This window comes from Tamandua tetradactyla, chromosome 3 (assembly GCF_023851605.1).
Source record: "Tamandua tetradactyla isolate mTamTet1 chromosome 3, mTamTet1.pri, whole genome shotgun sequence".
NCBI lineage: Eukaryota > Metazoa > Chordata > Mammalia > Pilosa > Myrmecophagidae > Tamandua > Tamandua tetradactyla.
Window position 1 is genome coordinate 55,074,371 of NC_135329.1, and position 22,593 is coordinate 55,096,963.

Here is a 22,593-nt window from a genome sequence, read left to right on the forward strand (position 1 = left end):
CAGTTAAATGTCAAGCAAAACAGCATAGTCAGTTGTTCAGAACCAAATTAATGTATAATATATTATGCCATGATAACATTGCATGTGGGTTTAGCAGTTAGTTACTAAAACTAACTAGTTTTAGGTGCTTCTTGTCTAACATATTTGAGATAATTATTAAAAGGTATTAGATGACTGTTAGTGGTAGAGATTTGAAACAATTCTTTACTATTTGAACGCTTTTGAATTAGTTTAAATAAAGAATAACTTAGACTATTTTTGTAAAAGTCTGTGACCATCTGCTTATTTATATGTACAAATTAGACTTTTCTCTACCTCGTGCAACTAAAATAAAGTATTGAAATGAAAGTGGAGGCCACTGTATCCATACTGCCAATTTCAAACAAATGAAAGGAGCCTCAATGTCAGAGTTATTCAGGTTGCAGGAGGTGATGCTATACATTTGAACAACTTTAATTCCAGAATAATACCTTTTACTTGTGTTTACTGACCCAGTAACTGAAACACAGTGTGACTGTCTCAGTTGTTCTTCTTGTCCGTTCTTAGTTCTTGTTCCTCTCCATCCTGAACTAGCTAGTCTAGAAAGCCAAGGGCTCTTACAGTTCTCTACAGTCCTCCTTGTTTCATTTCTTTGATGTCTTAATTAGAAATACCTCCCACACTTCTAAAAAATCTATCACTTTCTTCAACTTCTGACGATCTACCGCTTTCTTCAAGGTGAGACTGTTTACCTATTCCAGAAACTTCTTTCCTTAGCAGAACTTGTCACAGTGTTTTGTTTTGTTTTGGGTATAAACTAAAGAGCAGTTGTACAAGGTTTCATTTATTCCAGGGTTACAGACCATTTGGCAAATGTCAGGCTCTTGTGCTAAGGTGATGGAAATTCAGAATTGAGAAGACATGGCCCCGTCCTGAAGGAGCGGACAGTCTTAGCTTTATTCTCCATGGTTCAGTATATGAGTCTCAGTTGCCTCTTGAAACTATGTCTTTGAAAGCAAGGGCTGTTTTACGTGTTCCTGCAGTCATCTGGGACAGTGGCATGAACAAATAGCTGCTTCATAAGCATCATAGAGTGACTGCAGGTTTTTAGAGCTTTTTTTTTCCAAGATAAAAATAGCTTTATTTTCTTGTTTCTTGACTCTTAACATTTGCTCACTTTGAATAGACTGAGGAAGCAGCACATGATGTCAGAAAAAGCAGTAGGCTAAGAGAATGTAAAGGTTTTTTTTTTAAGTTGATTTAAAAAAATTTTTTTTAATTGTATAATATAATAAATATATTCAAAGCAAAGAAAGAAAAAATAATTTTCAAAGCACACTTCAACAAGTAGTTACAGAACAGATCCTGGAGTTTGTAATGGGCTACCATTCCGTCATTTCAGATTTTTCCTTCTAGCTTCTCCAAATTACTGGAGGCTAGAAGGAATATTAATAAAATGATTTAGCAGCCATATTCATTTGTCAAATCCCATTTTCTCTGTTATACCTCCTCCTTCTCCTTTACTCTTTCTCCCAATCTATAGGGATCTTTGGGGAATGCCTCGTCTGACTTTTTCATGTTGAGAAAGGATGTCCACGCTGAAGAATCAGAGAATGTAATTAATTGGTAATCCTAGAGAGGCTGGTCTATCTGGGTGTCAGGATTTATCTGACCTAGGAACCCTCTGGGGATTATATGTTCCAGGAAGGCAAACCTAGTGCATGAAAATTTTATGGAGTTTCAGATCGAGCCCTAGGTGTTCTTAAGAGTCAACAGGAGTGATGTTGGTTGGGGTTTAGCAAACCATGGCAATTAGCACTATCTAACTGAACCTTGAATAAGAGCAGCCTCCAGAACAGCCTCTTGACTCCATTTGATCTCTCTTGGCCACTGATGCCTTATTTTATTACATCCCCCCCACCCCTTTTGGTCAGGAAGTCATTGTCAGTCCCGAGGTGCCAGGGCCAGACTCATCCCCAGGAACCAGGCCCCATATTGTCAGGGAGATTTTCACCCCTGAATGGGTTGTCCCACGTAGGTCGTAGGTCGGGAGGGCAATGATATTCTTTGCAGAGTTGGGCTTAGAGAGTGAGAGACCACATCTGAGCAAGAAAGAGTCTTCCTGGAAACAACTCTTAGGGCTTGTTATGGATAGTCTTAGATTCTTCCCTATTATAAATAAATTTCATAAGAGTTGGCCTCAAAATCCAGGGTTTGGCGTATTTTGTTGGAGCCCCCAATGGTTGAGAGGGTACCTGTGGTTTCCCAGATGAGGGAGTTTAATAGTTTCATATGTAAATTGTTTTTTCCCCTTCAGATCCTCAAGTGACTCTGCCAATACTATTTTTTTAATTTAAAAAAATTAAAAAAAAACATAACAAGGAAACACAAACATTCTTAAAATGTGATCATTCTATTCTACATATATATCATAATTCACAATATCATTACATGTTGCATATTCATCATCATGATCATTTCTTAGAACATTTGCATCAATTCAGAAAAAGAAATAAAAAGACAACAGAAAAAAATTCATGCATACCATACCCCTTACCCCTCCCTTTCTTTTTTTAATTAATTTATTTTTTATTTATGACACATAACCACATACAAACACAAACATTCTTATCATATGATCATTCTGTTCTTGTTATATAATCAGTACCTCACACTGTTATCACATAGTTGTATATTCATCATGATCATCTCCTAGAACATCTGCATCAATTCAGAAAAAACAATAAAAAGAAGACAGAAAACTTCATACATACCATACCCCTTACCCCTCCCCTTCACCAATCACCAGCATTTCAATCTACTAAATTTATTTTAACATTTGTTCCTCATATTTATTTATTTTTAATCCATATGTTTTACTTGTCCATCGATAAGGTAGACAAAATGAGCATCAGACACAAGACTCTTACAGCCACACAGTCACACTGTGACAGCCATATCATTATACAAGCATCTTCAAGAAACATGGCCACCAGAACACAGCTCCACATTTTCAGGCAGTTCCCTCCAGCCTCTCCATTACAACTTGACTAGCAAGGTGATATCTATTTAATGCGTAAGAATAACCTCCAGGATAACCTCTGTTTGGAATCTCTCACCACCGACACTTTATTTTGTCTCATTTCGCTCTGCCCCTTTTTGGTCGAGAAGGTTTTCTCAATCCCTTGATGCTAAGTCTCAGCTCATTCTAAGATTTCTGTCCCACCTTGCCAGAAAGGTCCACACCCCTGGGAGTCATGTCCCATGTAGAGGGGGGAGGGCAGTAAGTTTGCTTGTCATGTTGGCTGAGAGAGAGAGGCCACATCTGAGCAACAAAAGAGGTTCTCTTGGGGGTGACTTTTACTGCCAGTACTTTTTAATTATCAGTCCACCATATCTTATTTTTCTTATAGAAGTTTTATGATATTGGCTCTTACATTTAGGTCTTAAATCCATTTTGCATTAATTTTTGTATAGGGTATAAGGTAGGGGTCATCTTTCATTCTTTTGGCTATTGATATCCAATTCTCCCATGCTCATTTATTGAAAAGACTATGTCCCAGTTCAGTGGATTTGGGGTCCTTATTGAAGATAAGTGTCCATAAATTTGGTAGTCTATCTCTGCATTCTTGACTCTATTCCAATGGTTGATACTTCTTTGTGCCAACGCCATGTTATGTTGACTACTGTGAATTTATAGTAAGTTTTAAAGTCAGAAAGTGATAGTCCTCCCACTTCGTTCTTTTTTAGGCGATATTTAGCTCTTTGGGGTCTCTTTCCATATGAATTTGATAAGCAGCTTTTCCAAGTTTCAAAGTAAGTTTTAGGGATTTTGATTTGTATTGCATTGAATCTCTTGATCAATTTGGGTAAAATTGACATCTTAATGACATCCAACCTTCCTATCCGTGAGCAGGGAATGTTTTTTTAATTTATTTAGGTCATTTTAAAATTTCTTTTAGCAATTTTTTGTAATTTTCTATGTATGAATTCTTGACATCCTGGTTAGGTTTATTCCTAGATGCCTGATTCTTCTGATTGCTATTTTAAATGCAATGTTTTCCTCAATTATCACCTCAGATAGGTCATTGCCTGCGTATCGAAACATTACTGATTTTTGTACATTAATTTTGTATCCCACCATGTTGCTGAATTTCTTTATTAGCTCAGGTAGCTTTGCCATAGATTTCTCAGGGTTTTCTAAGTATAGGATTATGTCATCTGCAAATAATGAAAGTTTTACTTTTTCTTTTCCCATTTGAATGCCTTTTATTTCTTTTTCCTGTCTAATCACTTCAACCAGGACTTGTAATATAGGGTTGAATAATAGTGTGACAATGGGCATCCTTGTCTCGTTCCTGATCTTAGGGTGCATGCTTTCAGTTTCTCACCATTAAGTATGATGCTGGCTATGGATTTTACATATATGACCTTTATGATATTGAGAAAGTTTCCTCTGATTCCTAACTTTTGAAGTGTTTTTATCAGGAAACGGTGCTGGATTTTGTCAAAAGGTTTTTCAGCATTGATTGATATGATCATGTGATGTTTCCCTTTTGATTTGTTATGCTATAGTACATTGACTGATTTTCTTATGTTGAACCACTCTTGCATTCCTGATGTTTAATATAGCACGGGTTATGATATTTAATTCTTTTAATGTGTCCTTGGATTTGAGTTGCTACAGTTTTGCTAAGAATTTTTGCATCTGTGTTCATTAGGGAAATTGGTCTTTAGTTTTCCTTTCTTGTAGCATCGTCATCCGATTTTGGTATTAGAGTGATGTTGATATTGTTGATTCTTTCTTTGTTCTCCAGTTTGTTTATTTCTCCTTTAATCTTTATTATTTCTCTCCTTTTATTTTCTTTGGGGTTGGTTTGCTATTCTTTCTCTAAATTCTAAAGGTGAGCAATTAAATCCTCAAGTTTTTTAATATAGACATTTAGTGCAATAAATGTCTGTCTCAACACTGCCTTTGGTGTATCCCATAATTTTTTTTTTTTTTTAACAAACAAACAAAAAACTATATTTCAGGTGCAGCTTCATTCAGTGTTCCAACATAGTTACATTACACTTAGGTATTATTGTGCTGTCCATTTTTGAATTTTTGTATCTAGTCCTGTTGCACAGTCTGTATCCCTTCAGCTCCAATTACCCATTATCTTACCCTGTTTCTAACTCCTGCTGGTCTCTGTTACCAATGATATATTCCAAGTTGATTCTCGAATGTCGGTTCACATCAGTGGGACCATACAGTATTTGTCCTTTAGTTTTTGGCTAGACTCACTCAGCATAATGTTCTCTAGGTCCATCCATGTTATTACATGCTTCATAAGTTTATTCTGTCTTAAAGCTGCATAATATTCCATCGTAGGTATACGCCACAGTTTGTTTAGCCACTCATCTGTTGATGGACATTTTGGCTGTTTCCATCTCTTTGCAATTGTAGATAATGCTGCTATAAACACTGGTGTGCAAATGTCCATCTGTGTCTTTGCCCTTAAGTCCTTTGATTAGATACCTAGCAGTGGTATTGCTGGGTCGTAATCCATTCTGCCAGTCTATGTCTTTTGATTGGGAAATTCAGTCCATTAACTTTTAGTGTTATTACTGTTTGGATAATATTTTCCTCTACCGTTTTGGCTTTGTATTATATATATCATATCTGATTTTCCTTCTTTCTACACTTTACTCCATACCTCTCTCTTCTGTCTTTTCGTATCTGATTCTAGTGCTCCCTTTAGTATTTCTTGCAGAACTGGTCTCTTGGTCACAAATTCTCTCAGTGACTTTTTGTCTATAAATGTTTTAATTTCTCCTTCATTTTTGAAGCACAATTTTGCTGGATATAGGAGTCTTGGTTGGCAGTTTTTCTCTTTTAGTAATTTAAATATATCATCCCACTGTCTTTTAGCTTCCATGGTTTCTGCTGAGAAATCTACACATAGTCTTATTGGGTTTCCCTTGTATGTGACAGATTGTTTTTCTCTTGCTGCTTTCAAGATCCTCTCTTTCTCTTTGACCTCTGACATTCTAACTAGTAAGTGTCTTGGAGAATGCCTATTTGGATCTATTCTCTTTGGGGTGCGCTGCACTTCTTGGATCTGTAAATTTAGGTCTTTCATAAGAGTTGGGAAATTTTCAGTGATAATTTCTTCCATTAGTTTTTCTCCTCCTTTTCCCTTCTCTTCTCCTTCTGGGACACCCACAGCATGTATATTTGTGTGCTTCATATTGTCATTCAGTTCCCTGATCCCCTGCTCAAGTTTTTCCATTCTTTTCCCTATAGTTTCTGTTTCTTTTTGGAATTCAGATGTTCCATCCTCCAGTTCACTAATTGTAGCTTCTGTCTCTTTAGATCTACCATTGTAGGTATCCATTGTTTTTTCCATTTTTTCTTCTTTGTCCTTCACTCCCACAAGTTCTGTGATTTGTTTTTTCAGATTTTCTATTTCTTCTTTTTGTTCAGCCCATGTCTTCTTCATGTCCTCCCTCAATTTATTGATTTGGTTTTTGAAGAGTTTTTCCATTTCTGTTCGTATATTCAGCATTAGTTGTCTCAGCTCCTGTATCTCATTTGAACTATTGGTTTGTTCCTTTGACTGGGCCATATCTTCAATTTTCCGAGCGTCATCTATTATTTTCTGCTGGTGTCTGGGCATTTGATCAGATTTCCCTGGGTGTGGGACCCGGCTGGTTGAAAGGTTTTTCTGTGAAATCTCTGGGCTCTGTTTTTCTTTTCCTGCCCAGTAGGTGGCGCTCGTGGCGCTCGTCTGTCTGCGGGTCCCACCAGTAAAAGATGCTGTGGCTCCTTTAACTTGCCGATCCGAATCTCGCAGTCGGCCCAGGAAACCGCGCGTCGCGGGGGGGGTTGCCGGCCGCCGCGGCTTGGGGGAGTGCTGGTCCAAATTGCCCAGCTGGCCCGAGACGCCAAGCGTGGCGGGAGGGCCCCGCTATCCAACGTTCCCAGTCAGACCGGGGAGCCACGTGCGTGGAGGGGACCCCAGTCGCCAGCCGCCCTGACCAGGAAAACGCGCGCCCCACGGGTATCTCACCGCAGCGGATTCTCCCTGCCCGTTCAGCCGTTCCAGAATGGGGTACGCTATCTTTTTGGTCTCTGTCATGGCTCCGGGAGCTGTTTTGTATTGTTTCTGTTTCTTTAGTTGCTGTTCTGGAGGAGGAACTAAGACCTGCGCGTCTTACTAAGCCGCCATCTTCTCCGGAAGTCCTCCCATAATTTTTGATATGTTGTTCTCGTTATCATTCGTTCCTAGATATTTACCATTTTCTCTAGCAATTTCTTCCTTGATCCACTGGTTACTTAAGAGTGTGTTGTTTAATTTCCATGTATTTGTGAAAGCTCTGGTTCTTTGGTGATTATTAATTTCCAGATGTATTCTGTTGTGATCAGAGAAAATGCTTTGGGTAATTTCAATCTTATTAAATATGTTAAGACTCAGTTTGTTTCCCTGCATATGATCTATCCTGGAGAATGTTCTGTGTGTGCTAGAGAAGAATGTATTGGAATATAATGGTCTCTATATATCTGTTAGGACTATTTTATTTATCTCAGTGTTTACATTGTCTTTTTCCTTGTTTATCCTCTGTCTGGTTGTTCTATCTGTAATGGAGAGTGGTGTATTAATGTCTCCCACTATTACTGTTGAAATGTCTATAGCTCCCTTCAGTTTAATGTTTGCCTCATGTTCTTTGGATCTCCTTGATTGGGAGTGTACACATTTATAAATGTTATTTCCTTTTGGTGAACTGTCCCTTTTATTAATATGTTGTGTCCTTCTTTGTCTCTTAGGAAATCTTTACATTTAAAGTCTAGTTTGATATTAGTTTAGCTATTCCTGCTTTCTTTTGGTTACAGCTTGCATAAAAGATCTTTTTCCATCCTTTCGCTTTCAATCTGATATGTCCTTGAGTCTAAGGTGTGTCTCTTGTAAATAGCATGCAGATGAATTATGTTTTTTAATCCATTCTGCCAGTCTGTATCTTTTAATTGGCGAGTTTAGTTCATTTACGTTCAAAGTAGTTACTGTAGAAGAGATTCTTGACTCTACGAACTTCTCCTTAGTTTTTGTTAGATCTATATATTCTTTTCCTTCTCTCTCTTTTAATCCTTTAAATTGCCATTGCTAGTGTTCTTCAATTCTGTGCTCTCCTTCAGACCTTCCTCTCCTGTCTTTTTTTTTTTTTTTTAGCTGACAGGACTCCCTTTGGTATTTGTTGTAGGGTAGGTCTCTTGTTGACTAGTTCTCTCAATCCTCGTTTGTCTTTGAAGATTTTAATATGTCCTTCAATTTTGAACAATAACTTGGCTGGATGAAGAATTCTTGGCTAAAAACCTTTCTTTTTCAGGATCTTAAATATATCATACCACTGCCTTCTTGCTTTCCATGGTGCCTGTTGAGTATTCCAAAGTCAATTTTATGTGTTTTCCCTTGTATGCAGTAGATTGCTTTTATCATGCTGCTTTCATGACTTCTGTTTCTCTTTAATATTTGGTAGTTTAGTTAGTATGTGTCCTGGAGTTTATCTATTCGGATTTGTTCTGTTTGGAGTTCAGTTCTTTGGGCCTCTTTGATTTGTGTATTTATATCTTTTATAAGGGTTGGGAAGTTTTTCCCAATTATGTCTTCACCTAACTTTCCTAGCCCTTCACTCTTCTCCTTCTGATACATTAGCGACTCTTACATTTGTGTGCCTCTTGTTGTCTGTTATTTCCCTAATATCTGGTTGCATTTTTTCCATTTTTGTTGTCATTTGTTCGTTTGTGTGCTCTAGTTCAATTGTTCTGTCTTCTAGCTCACTTATTCTCCCTTCTGTTTCTTCAAATCTGCCATCATGTGTCTCTAGTATATTTCTAATTTGGTCAACTGTATCTTTCATTTCTGTGAGATCTGTCATTTTTCTATTTAATCTTCTGAATTCTTCTTTATTCTCTCCTAGTGTCTGCCTGGAGTCCTTTTTTTTTTTTTTTTTTACTTTTACTGTTTTTATTTATTCATTTTCTGATTTACCTGCAGTAAAAGTTATTTTTTGTGGTGTACAGTTCTGTAAGCTTTCACAAATGCATAGCTGTGTCACCACTGCCAGAACTAAAATACGGAATAGTTCTATCACCACCCCCCCCAACTCCCTTGTTGCCTCCTTGTAACCAGAGGTGCCTCTTGTCCCACTCTTAAACCTTGGCTGCTACTGATCTATTCTCTACCCCTTATTTATTATCCTTTATTTCTTTATAGATATTCTTGAATGTTTTTTCCATGTTCTGTGTCCCCTCTGGAGTTTTGATTTGATTGTTTGGCTGGGCCCTTTCTGGTTGGATCTTCACACGCTTTATGATTTTCTATTATGTTTGGGGCATTTGATTATCTTACTAAGGTTATTTTTCAAGTTGGTTTCTTTTGCACTTGGTTTGTCAGTAATTCTCTACCAAACCGAGGTCCGGATCTCATGTAGTGGTATAATTTTTGTTTAAGTTCTATTAAAAGCTAGGCTGTACAGGTACTTTGGCTGCAGAATACCTGCCTGCCATTCAGGAGACTCGGGCTTGATTCCTGACCCGTGCACCCCTGGGACTGCAGACCCAGTCATTCTCTTCCTGTCCGCTCTGTTGTCGCATGGAGCAGGGGTGGCTTCCATCCCTGTAAAGGTATATATTTTTTAACAGAAATGAATATAAAGGTGGCATCTTGTTTTATCATTATTTCTCTGGCCTTGGAAAGATAGAAAGCTATGGTGAAGTTTCTGAGGCTTACTTTCTGCATTGTTATTAGGAATATTATTAGCTGCCCATAATTATATAAAAAATTATATAAAAATATGTTGTATTGAAGATGCTGTGCAGATGTATGAGACAGTTTTAATGCTTTCCTCGCCACTGCTATTAAGACAATTACCTTTACCCTTACCCTTGACGTTTGAGTAAGTTGCCTATCCATTTTGAGAAATCCACACCAGTAAAGTACAGTGAAATTCTTAGTTAAAAACTACTTTCTGCCAGTACCAGCTGGAATCAGGTTATGGTCCCTTGTTCACAGAATTAAGAGCTAGTCATTAATTGACTTTTTGAGACATTAAGCTGGAGTCTAGTTTCTTCTGTAAAATTAATCCAAGTATTCGTATATTTGGATATAATTGTAATATTCCTTCCTAATGAAAATAATGTGAAATGTTTTAAAGAGAGTGTTTTCATGGAATAGTACATCCAGAGCAGAGTGGAGAAAGGACTTATCTTGGACCATAACCTGAGCATGATAGAAGCTGGATGGTACCCAAGTCTCCTGGCCAGTGGGTGTTTGCCTGCCACCACCATGCTTCCTCTCATTTTGCATCATGCATAATTTTCTGTCAGTGTAATAAATGTAAACCTCACCAGATCCCTGGGCTCTGGGGCTTGAACTGGTATAAATTGGACAGGTGTTTGTAGGCTATTGCAAGTCTTTAGGTTTCTTGAAGGATAGCAAATAAATTTGCATGTGCTCTTTTTGAGGGTGTGTAAATACTTTGCAGGTTAGCTTCAGAGCAGATCTCATTCTGGTCTGAGAAACATAGAATTTCTAATTAGAAACATACACTTTCTGATTTATATCTGAATAAATAGCACCATTAAGTGCAGTTCCTTTATTTTTAGGACTCAGCATTTTGTAGTGTGTCTGTTTGTGCTACTTGTGACTCCTGCAGCTCACACAGTGAGTGTGTGTTTTCCTGAAGTGCCTTCTCAGGGTTACGGAATGCCCCGATGGCGCTGTGTCCCTGGGGGAGAAAGGGTCTGCTTCTCAGCAGTGCCCCATCGCTGGTCCTGTGCAGGCAGAAGTGTTTCATTAACAGGACTGGGAATTAGTCTCCCGGTACTGGGGTCCAGGGAATCTGTTCCAGGCTGTCTTCCAGCATGTGGGTGGGAGATTTCACCCCTTACTCCTTAGTTGTGGAAGCCCAGTGAGCCCTTTCCCTTGCTTTTCTTCTTGTTTTATTAGCTGGGTTTTGAATTTTCTTTTCTTTGGCTGGAAAACAAAGGAAGTAAAATTTACGGCCTGAAACCCTTCCTTGGGGAGAAACACTCACATCCCCAAATGCTGAAAATAAACAGCCTTTATTGACCCTAAGAAGCCCCCAGGAAGTTCTGAGCCGCCTCAGCCGAGGGCTTTTCTTGCCTTTTGTTGCACGTGCTGTCCTCTCCCAGCTGCATTCCTCGGTGACATAGCCCCTGAGTGTCGTGAGCCTTGCTCTTCCCTTGCCTTCGGCCCCCACTTCCAGCCTGGTGTGTCTCTGTCTTGCTTTGTCCCTGTACCCTGCTTTTCCTGTCAGAAGAGCATATTTAGACCTAAGCTGCTTTATGACATCTGGCGGCCAAGCCAGGTAGAGGGAGTCACTTTTCTCTGAAATGTTACCCTTTCTCTCTAGGCTCTCTCTAACCTTCCTTTTCCCTATTTCCGTCTCATGCCACAGCCTCAACTCACCACCTTTTGTTCTTACTTCCTAGGTAAGTGGGTGCTTCCTGAGGGCATAATTGTATTTCAGCCCAAAAAAACAACCACCAAATGAGACCTACTTACGTCGCTGTTCCTTATTCCTCACACCGAGGCTGGGTCACCTGTCAGAAATACAGGACCAGGTGTCTGCAGATGGCTTTCCATCTAGTGCAGCAGAATTCACTCTTTGTGGGTTGTCAGCAGAGATTCTGTTCTACAAATGAACACGTCTGAGGGATATGTAAAGCAGAGCTGCTCTTTGAGGCTGAGGGTGGCTGTAAAACTTTCCCTACACCTTTACCTCTCTGAGCCCCTGAAGGGTTCCTCATAGTCCTGGGAAGAAACCAGGCAAAGTGTAAAAACCCCAGTCCTAAAGTGAGAGTGAGCCCAGTGGCCACCGGAGGCAGGCACCCACCCCTTACCCCCACTCTATTTAGGTTATGGACTACACTTAAAAACAAGACCTCTAGGCAGGCTTGCTCTTCCCATTTGTGGGGCCCTCTGGTTCTCTCGTGCACTAAGCGATGCATGTCCCATGTCATCCCAAAGGCAGGTCCAAGCCTTGCCCATCCTCTCCCCCAACAGGCAGACACCCTTTGAACTTACCAGAAGAAAAAGTACAGGGAAGAGGGCCACGTAAAAGTACCAGGAAGAGGGGCCATTGGGCAGGGATTTCTGGGATGCTGAATGCATGCAGTGTAGTCTAGAAGGGGATGGGGTGGGCTCCCAGTAGGCATGACCCCCATGGCCCCCAGACTTCTCAGTCTCTGGGGTGAAGGGTGCAGCTGGGGGAGGGTCAGGGCAGGCCCTCTAAGGCACTGCAGTTGTCTCAGAGCAAAGGCGGTATTGCCTTTAGTATGGAGGCAGTTACGGTAAGTAGATTGTGTGGTTATTTTGAGGGATGGTCTCTTGTGGGAGGAGGAAGGAAAGGGTCCTCTCATTAACCTGTACACATTCCAGCTCTCAGGGGGAGATCTCAGGAGACATCATTCGTATTTGATCTCCACAACAGTCATATTAGATATCATTACTCCCACTTTAATATGGAAACGAGGCCTGGGTGGTCACGTGGTTAGTGTGTGGGGATATAGGAAGCTTAAGTCTAGATCTGTGCCTCCGAAGGCCATGCGTGGTCTTTTTACTGTACCCGTGGTTCTCATTTAAAGAAGCCTGGGTTGTGAGGATGGTGTGGGGGCAAGACTATGTTGTCTGGGGTGGTTCCTTAATACCGTCAGACCTTCCCAGTTTATTTCTCCCCTCCCTCCATCACTGCGCTACTTGGATTGTAGAATAATAGAAGATTATATCGTAGAGATGACAGATTTGGGCATGGGGAGCTGTGGATGGAGGAAAGGCACCGTGATCCATCCCCATATGGTTGTTTTGGGGGAAGGGGGCATGGGGAGAAGCAGTAGAAACAGGAGAAGGGGCACAGAAGATCCAGTGCTTCAAAAGCCCATGTTAGCCTTTTTTTGCATTATCACCCTATTTTTCTCTGCAAGTTATCTGAACTGCATACAGAGGTTGGTTTGTGTATAGCAGCCAGTTTGGGGCCTAGTCAAGTCGTGGTGATTCCTTCCTCCATGCCCATCCTTTCCCCATTCTGGGTGCCCCTCCTCCCTGCTTCCCACTCCATCCTAGGGGACTGGAGCCAGTTCTTTGGATAGTAAACAGGGACTTAGAAGTGGAAGGTCAAGAAACAGCAAAACTAAAGGTAGCAGTGATTTGATTTCCCCCTTGAAAAATGCGTGGGAACAGAACAGATTGTGTAACCTGGATATATGCAAATAATAGGCACCCCTTCTCTTCCCACTTTTATCCTCTCCTCTCCCCTTCTGGCCCTTGGAAAGATTCTGAAACTGAATTTGTTACTTGATGCAAGGCAGTCTGGAGTAGTTCGCCTGGCCCTGATGAATGTTGAATGCTAGAGGGCTGAAAGGCATTTTGCGTGCCCTTTGGGGCCGCGTGAGTTGTGGCTGACTAGACGGTTCTGCCTGAGTGGGTAGCACTCTTGGTATGGAAGTAGCAGGTCTGCCTGGTTTTAGTTCTGATGAGGAAGAGAGTTCAAAGGAAGCCTAAAGGGAAGAAGGGGAGAGAGGGGGTTATCTCCCCAAGTATCAGAGAAAGCAGCAGAAGTCAGATATGCGTCACCAGTTCTGGCTCTGAGCACAGGGCTGTCAGCAGATGCCAGGGCTGGGGGAGCACAGTGGTTCTGGAGGCTGCGCTGCCTTCTGCTAAGGCTGAGTCCTCCGTTTGCTGGAGCTCTCCTGGCCTTTCATTAGTTCAAAGCCTCAGGCAAGTCTAGTAAACTCCTTGAGTCAAAGTTTCTTCTACTTTTTAAATTGGGGAGACTGATGGTGATTACACAAGGAGTTATAAATGTTGGTTGGGATAATGGGCGTTTAAAGTGCTTTGTGGAATGTACATTGCTGTGTGATGCTTGGAGTTGGGGCTATATATATTTTTTTAGACTTCACCTTTACTACTGTCTTTGAAACTAAAAGTTTGTTTCTCTCAAATGCTAACAACCTTATCTTAACACGGTAGATGCTTCATTCCCTGAGAATGCTTGTAGAGCTTTGGATATCATGTAGTCATATCCCCTCATACAGAGTTTGACTGTTTGTGGGTGGAGAAGATGAGCAAAGGATGGGCAGAACTCGGACCTGCCACTGAAATGACACCCGTCCCTTAGTGCAGGGAGAGAAATGGGAGACAGACCCCAGACAGTCCCTGCAGATGGGAGAGGGCCTGCCTAGAAGCTTTGTTTTGTAAGTGGAGTCCATAACCCAAATAGTCTGCTGTGTAGGGGTGTAGGGAGCTGCCTGCCTCTGGGTGGCCACTCACCTTAGAACTAAGGTTTTCACACGCTTCTCAATTTAACCCTAAGTGTAAAAGCAGAGAGGATGTGTGACCTCCGCCAGGTGGGCCAGTGCACATGGCTCTGCCACCTGCCATGCAGCCCTGCTTTGGCAGTGATTTTTTTTTTTTTAACTATAAGAGTTGACAACTTTATCTTCACATTTCATAATACAAATGAAAATTACTATTTTTTTTGGTCCTGGTACTCCCTTCCAAATCTATGCTCTCTTTGATAGGAAGGGGGAACAAGTCTTCCTTGTCATGCAGTTAGAAAACCCCCAGAGTCACAGCACCATATCGCCTGGTGAAGTAGAACAAGTAATATAAGACTGATTCACGGAGGCTCCCCTCTATCCTTATCTCTCTGGTTGGGTCATTCCTGGCCGAGTCGGCACCATCAAGGGACAGGCAGGAGGTCTCATCATTGGGGATCCAAGCATCATTGGCATGTGATCTCCCATGGGTGGCCTCATCCCAGGAGCAGGTCCCACTGGCATCATCCCAGGAGGAGGAGGGCCCATCACTGGCACCACTGGGGGGGGCCCATATGGGGTGCTGGCATCATGCCAGTGCGAGGAGGGCCTCGGACTCTGGGGGGAGGTGGGATCATCTCCCCTGCAGGAGGAGGAGCAGAAAGTGGAGCAGGAGGTGTCTTTCCTTGTTGAAATGCAGCAGTTGTCTTGGCAGTCAGGCTCTGATTCTCTTTGTGTTTCCAACCACTGCAGTGTGTCTTTCTCACAGATGGAGTTACGCATGAGGTATGTATCTCAGTAGTCACAGTGAAACTTGGCCATGTTGCTCCGCAGGCCGTTGGTCGCTCCATCTTTGCCTGTGATTTTAAACTATTGCACTGTTCTCCAAATGGATCCAGCATGAAGGGATCTAAGAACTAAGATCACATTATAATGAGTGTCTGTTTTGACACCTTAGAGGTGATGTGAGAGAATGCTGTGGATTTTAGAAGAAAATTAGAATGCTTGAGTGGAATGATTTTTTCCCCCATTTTTAAAGCACGTATAGCTAAAAGTCTGATCACAGTTAGAAGGTACACTGAAAGAATACATCGAACACCAATATGGCAGCTGAGTGACTGCAGAAAAGCCTCTGTTGAGGGCCCAGGAGGACTGGTAGAGTCCAGTATGCTCAAAGGGACCCGGGAGGAGGGAGCAGCATCCACAGAATGTGAGGTAGAGGATGCTGCCTCCAGGCAGACCTCCCCTGCATCAGGAAGCAAAGTCCTGGAACTCCCTGTCTGTCTCGCGTTTGGAAAGAAAACTCTACTACCTCCCATCTCTTCAGCCCCTGTTTATCTTAGCAGAATTAAGTTCATGTGGCTTGCTCCTTGTTTCCTGAGGAAATCAGCCTGCCTCATGATCCCATTGTCTTCTGGGAATGGAATAGATGTGGAAGGATGACATCAGACCAGTCTGAGTGTCAGCTCCCCAGCCTTCTCTCAGCTGTGTCTGAGTGGCCAGGGCCTGTGAGCTCCAGTGCTGGCAGGGTGGCCTTAGTCAGTGGGCAATCAACTGCTCTTTCCCCTCTTTCCTTACCCCCTCGGCCATATACTTAGCACCTTTTGGTATAATGTTTTGTTTGTGGTTACTCTCCTGAGATAGCCCATTTCCTGCCTTGTTTTCTGAGCTCTTGGGGGAGCAGAGTTTCAATAATGCAGGGTTTTAGTGACGTCTGTCTGGAGGACCCTGCGGAATGAGGAGCTGGGGCTTGGCTCAACTTTCCTCATCACAGCCTGCAGACCTCCAGGCAGGGCTGTCCCCAGCCACCTTGGCTCTCTTCCCAGATAAACTGAGGCAGCACGTGCCTCCTTGCTCTGTGCCCTTCTTTGCCTCTGGCCATCTTACCAAACTTTTGCTTTCCCTTTTCAATTCCCCAAGATCTTCCAGAGTCTCCCCCCACCCCCCTAAATAAAAATCAGGATATGAAGCATTTTTACAAAGCTGGAGTTCACTGCATCTGTTTTCTGTTTCTCTTTCTCTAAAATAGTGATCCTCCTAAAGCCAGGATTAGAGGGTGGTTTTTCCCATTAAATGTCTCCAGGTGACAGGGGTTATGGGAGTGCTCCCAGGTACTAGGTGCTTTAAACTTTATGAACCTTAAAGCACTGTTTTGTTAACATGCATTTTTTTTTACACAGTATGTGTCTAGAATTTCTAGCTTTTTGTGTTCTTTTTTCACTTAGCATTTTTATACAGTATGACACAATCCACTTCAGTTGTATTAAACAGTTCAGAATTTAATCATATTAAAGCACTATAGTTTGCATGGTTAGCTAGGTTGGTTATTTTGGGTTTTTTCCTATTTGTCTATTTTAAAAGCACTGCTGAGACTATCTTTGTAGAAACAGCTTGTGGGGAGAGGAGGGAGGATGTGGGGATATATTTCAACAGAGTGGAATGTAAGGATAGGAACAGCTCTGATAAAACTCTTTGCTCCTTGTTTATAGCCTTGCTCTGCAGAAGACCAGAGCAAAGAGTAGTGTTTTTAGCTGGTATGTCAATGTGCAATGTGGTGCTATCGGTTTAGCTGATTGGGTGCCTGCTGTGGACCTTTTTGCTTTGTATTTCAGACCATCACTCTTCCCTTCCACCCACTGTCTTTATACTTTTGATTTGTATTTTGTATCTGCCCCCAGATGTTCATGGTCTCCATGTTTTATGAGTTCTCAGGTCCTGAGTTCCAGCTTCTGATTGCAGTCCCTAGCCAGATTCAAAATGATTCAGAGCCTAGTGTTTCAGGTTGTTCAGGTTTGATGTAATATGTAATCCCTTTTTATTCCACAGACCTGTCTTTTCTTTCATTACTTATTTATTTTTAACCACAAAAGTAATGCATGAATATATTCTTGTAGTAAATAATTCAAACAGAACCAAAAACTAGTCTGCCTTCACTTTCTTCTCTCCTCGGGTGACCATTGTAACCATTTCATGTGTCTTCCAGAATTTTTTTTCCTGTGTTATGTCTTTACATACGGAAACATACAGATTTCAGTATTTTTATTTTATTGTTTTATGAGTTTCTCTAGCACATTTTTGTGCTCAAAAGTCAAACAAAACCTCAATACCTCACTTGTTGAAAAATAGTCAAAGTAGTGACCAGGGTGGTCAATGATTACCGAAAAGAGTGGTGTTTTATTTCCGTGGCTGCTCAAGCAATACTATGCGATGGATTGGCTTAAACAGTGTGAATTATTAGTTCACAGTTTAGAGGACAAGAGAAGTCCAGATCAAGGCATCATCAAGGTGAAGCTTTTCTTCCTGAAGGATGGTGTTCTCGGGCAGGCTGCTGGTGCTTCTGGGTCCTGGGCTCCTCTGTCCATGGCCACCTCTCCTCCCCTCTCTTCTGGTTGCTCTGAATTTCCACTTCAGGCTGCTCCCTGTGGCTTTCTATGTGTCTGCGTTTCATTCTGCTCATAAAGTACTCCAGTAATAAGATTAACACTCATCCTGATAGAATTGGGCCTCTACTTAACTGAAGTAGCCTCATCAAAAGATCCTACTTACAAGGGGCTCACACCCACAGGAATGAATGGTTTAATTTTAAGAACATGTCTTTCTGGAATACATATAGTGCCAAGTCATCACAAGTTGCTTCTGTTTTCTTCATTAAAGTTTTTGATGCTTTTCACATTTTATATATCGAACATGTGTTTTAAATTGGAAATAATAGTCTGTTCATTTGTGGAGTCTAAGTTTACTACATTGAAATTGTGTTTTTATGACACAGTTCTCCTACTACTTGTTTCCCGCCATAATGGCTGCAAATCCTTTGTTTATATTGCATGTCATTCACTTGGCATAAATGTATCTTTGTTTATTAAGACTACTATGTTGATTTGATTTTTCAGTAGTGCTTAGCAATTAAAATAGCACCTTACTTTGCTGCAAAAAGAAAAAGTTATAGGGAAAGGTAACAAAGTATAGGATTTCAAGTACTTCATTTTCCTTAGTTTAAAATATTTCAAGAATAATGTAATAATGCTAATGGTACTTAGAAAGTAGAAAAACAAATAGGCCATCCTGTTTCAGCTTTCCCTAAGACAATGATTAATTTATTTGCTTCTTGTATCCTTACATACACATGTATAGTTTGTGTGTATAATGCCTACTTGCTAATCCTTTTTTATAACAGTTAATTTATTTCATGCTTTCACATTTTTTTTTGTGCTCAAATGGTTTAACAAACTTCTACTTCCTGTTTCCCTTTTTAAAAGCTGTGGCATTTGCATCATTTGTAAAGCTTCTTTACCTGCTTTTTGTTCTCACTGACATTTTTTTTTAAGTAAAGGGCTGGGAAGTTGTCCATATTTCCATTGCTGGGTAGTTGTGATGGTTTTGTTCATCCAGATGCCTCAGGTGCCTTACCCAGGTGCGCAAGACTTGTCAGTCAATCACTGTGTGACCTGGGTAAGACCTGGGTAAGACGGTTACCCTCTTTAAGCTGCAATTTCCTTATCTAAACAATCACAGTGTTAGAGCAGATTCTTAAGACCCCCTTCTAGCGCTGATGTTGTATATTTCATAGCAGTTAATAATGGTAGCAGTGGTGATAAAACTTTCACATATTGAGCTCGTGTCAGCACTGTACTAAACTCTAGAAATGCATTATCTCATTTAATCTCATAACAGTAGCATCCTCATGAGTCATGAACCACTGTCCCCATCGTGTATAAGTATTCTGAGGCCCAGAGAATTCCACTGTAGTTTTCCGTTTGATCTCTCTGACCCACAGTGAAGCCCCAAATCATAGTCATGTGGGCTCAGAAGTATTCTTAAACTTTCTGGAAGGCCATTTTAGAAAAAAGCATCCTGGCTTCTAGGTTTTGGCTCAGGCTCTGCTGTTAGTAGTGTGACTTTTCACAGGATACTTCACCTCTCTGAAACTCAGTGAGGGCATTGGATGGAATGATGTCCCACCCAGGCCACCCTAGTTCTGTGCCTTGTCTTTTTCATTTAAATCAGGCTAAACTTAGTAATTTCTGTCTCCGATTGGAGTGGCTCCAGTGGCTGCACTTGGAATGGCTTCTTTGATGTTCCCAAGTTATCTCACTATAATTAGGAAACCTCTGAAAAGCCTGTGTTAGTGTTCATTAACTGGACTAAATTTAACAGGACAAATCCTTTTATCCCTGCTTTTATTGGCATATTCCCTGAAGTTCACCTGGGGTGTTTTTCTTCTTCAGCTTTTCATTTTTAATCAGTCTTGATGCATCTGTCAGTGGAACATTCTGTATGAGAGCCTACCTGTTATACAACTATGTCCACTTTTGGTTATTAAGTATTGGTGGCTGAGCACTCCCCATCAAATTATGATTTTGAAGTACAGTATGTAGTTTGAAGGAATGACATGGGTTTGAATCCCAGCCTTTGCACTTAGTTCCTATGAAACTGTGGGCAAGTTACTTGATGTTTCTGAACCTTAGTTTCTACTTCTGTTTTTGAGGACAACAGTTGTGGTTAACTGGAAAAACACATGACCTGCTTAGCATAGTTTCTTGCACGTAAATGATGTTAAATAGTTTCTCATGATTTTTGTAATAGGGGCTTTGGTTATATGATTTTCTTGGGATTAAATAAGTGATGGGATAGATTTTTGCTGCTTTTCATGATGTGAAAAGTAGGCTGCAGCGCAGGCTGGTGTCTGGTTCTTAGTTGGTTGGCCCACCAGGCTTTAGTACGCCTGTTTCAAGCACCTGTGATTGAAGACTTGGTGAAGGTCTAACTGGTGGTTGGGTTGAGGCTGATGGCCTCTGAAGAGATGCTCGTGGTGCCCACCTGCCCTGGTTCTGAAGAGATAGGAACAGAATCCAAGACATTCTCAGAAATAAAACGTTTGGGAGAAAAATGAAGAAAGTGTTTCTTTTTCTTTTTGCCTACCATCAAGGTTTCCCTGTTCAGGGCTCAGAAAAATAGTTCTTTTCAAGATCAGTTTAAATAGTTTAATAAGATCATCTAAAACTACCTTGCAGGATGACTTAGAGTCAGCTGATGCTGAAGGAAAAAAACCAGCCGACAGAGTTAGCAGACCGCGGGCTCTGTTTTCCCTCTGTCTCTAGCGTACTGATTTTTGTGTTGTCATCTCTATAATGGCTTAGGAATTGGACTAGGAGATCTCTAAGTTCCTTTCTCTTATTGTATGTGACCCCAACGCTTTGTTAGGGAATTACCCCTTTGAATTTACTTTCATTTTGGCCACACTTCTGGCTCTTTTTTTCAAACTCTTATTGATCTTAATTTCTTTTACTATTAAAAAATGCTCTACATTTATTTTTATTCTTACTGATATATTCCATATATAGAAGTGTACATAAATAAATATATTACGGTTTATGGAATTACAGAGCCGACAGTGTGTGACCTACATCACCCTCGCCATTTGTCTTAATTGATAGCAGTCCAAAAGTACCTGCCCCCCACCCCCCACCCCGTCATAGCTCTCTTTCAGAGTAGCCTTACTTGTGTGAACTAATCTCCATTTTTTATTTATAGTTTTAGCAACAGTAGATCAATAAGCATTTAGCTTTGCCTGTTTATTTTAAGCATTTGAGGAATTATACTGCATGTGTACTTTTGCAACTTTCTTCTTTTGCTTAACATTATTTTTGTGAAATTCATTAGTCAGGTTTGTTTGTTTCCATTGCTGTGTAGCATATTCTTATGTTCTAATATATGAATATGTGACAGTTTATCCTTCTACATTGACAGACATTTAGGATGTCCAGTTTTATTTACTGTTTGTGTGTGCCTTCTGGTGCATGTATAGCCTCTGAGTAGCTTCAGTGTTATTAGATAATGCCAAAATGTGCCCTTCTAGTTTTTGTCCTTTTTTGTATATATTTACACAACTGCGATATAGCTTAGTTGTGTGATTTTAATTCTTAGTGATGCTTGCTGTTACACAGTACGCTGCTTTATTCCCAGAAAGTGGTAGATCCATTATTGCTGTGACTTAAACCAACCCTGCAGGCCTCAGTGAGTTTCTGAGTTTCCCAAAATGCTTCTGGAGATACTTGATAGTGTCATTCATGTTCTCTTTATTTTTTTTTGAAAAGTCAAATGATGTGTGGTGAGTTAAAGTTGCCATCTGAATGTATATATAACTCTTTTCTTGGCAAAAGTACCCTCGGGGCCCAGAAATGATTTTTTTTTTTTTTTTGGCCTGCTGCCTTTCAAAAATGTCAGTTGCTCTCAGGTTAGCTTTTAGGTTGGCCTTCCTCTCAGGTCGGAAAGTGCTCGAGAGATGACATGGGAGAGGAGAGTGGAATGTGACTCTCAGATAGCCTGATTGGTGAGGCATGTGGTCTGCTGTCCTCTTTTCCTCTCTATTTGTAGCGTCTTTGGGTTCCAAGAATGAAATCATTACCTTCCCACCCTTGCCGGCTCAGATTGAAACCTCAGGGTGCTGGGAATCAAACTGGCACTGTGCTGTGCCCCTGCTAATGCTTCCAGGCCTGGGCCAAGCAGAGCAGGAGCTGTTGGATCTGCTGGAGAACATGTTTTAAGAGGTTTTTCCAGGCCAAGGGTCAGCAGACTTTTTCTGTAGAGGGCCGAATTGTAAATATTTTAGGCTTTGTAAGCCCACAGGCAAAATCAGAGATACTCTGTAGGTACTAATATAACAAGAGAAAAAAATAAATTTCTCTAAGTTTTTAATTGATGAAATTTTGGGGTACTACAAGTCTACAAGTGAGATGAGTGGGATCTTTTGAGTCTGAAAAATGAAGAGTATCCAGTTTTGTGGTGTCCTTCCTTGGGTGGGCTTTCCTTTATGCACATGGTGCTCTGTCCCCGGGAACAGTAGCCATAGTTTGGGACTAGCGGTTCTTAAGGCACTGCTTTAATGAATATATAAGAACCAGTGACTGTTAATTTAACAGTTTGGAGATTCCTAAAGAGATGCTTTTAAGTGGTTGAAAGCAGTTGTATATTTTCCTCTGAAATATTTGAAACACATCCCTATGGTATTGTTTATGTGATAAATTTACTCTGTGAGACTTGTTTTACAAACTAAAGGTCAACTTTAGTCTTCCTTCTCAGAATTGGGAGATTTGGACAGACTTAATCTGTTATGTAGTTGCCACTTAGGCCTTACTGTCTATTAGATTTTTGTCCCTTTGTTTATAGTTTTCACACAATTTCTGGTGAAAAGTGTAGCCTTTCCCACTTCTCTTAAGCTTGTTTAGATTTAGGAGGTGGGGTGGGGTTTACAGGGAGATAGTAGAGAGAATGCCTAATCTGGTTAGAAATTCAGCCTG

General features: G+C 40.9%; 1 protein-coding gene and 1 pseudogene across 2 annotated transcripts in view; one reads left to right on the forward strand and one right to left on the reverse strand.

Annotated features, from left to right (window-relative positions):
- ASAP2 (ArfGAP with SH3 domain, ankyrin repeat and PH domain 2) overlaps positions 1-22,593 on the forward strand; it is a 240,691-nt gene that overhangs the window by 53,944 nt on the left and 164,154 nt on the right. The window lies entirely within an intron of this gene.
- LOC143677304 (U1 small nuclear ribonucleoprotein C pseudogene) lies at positions 14,658-15,118 on the reverse strand (annotated as a pseudogene).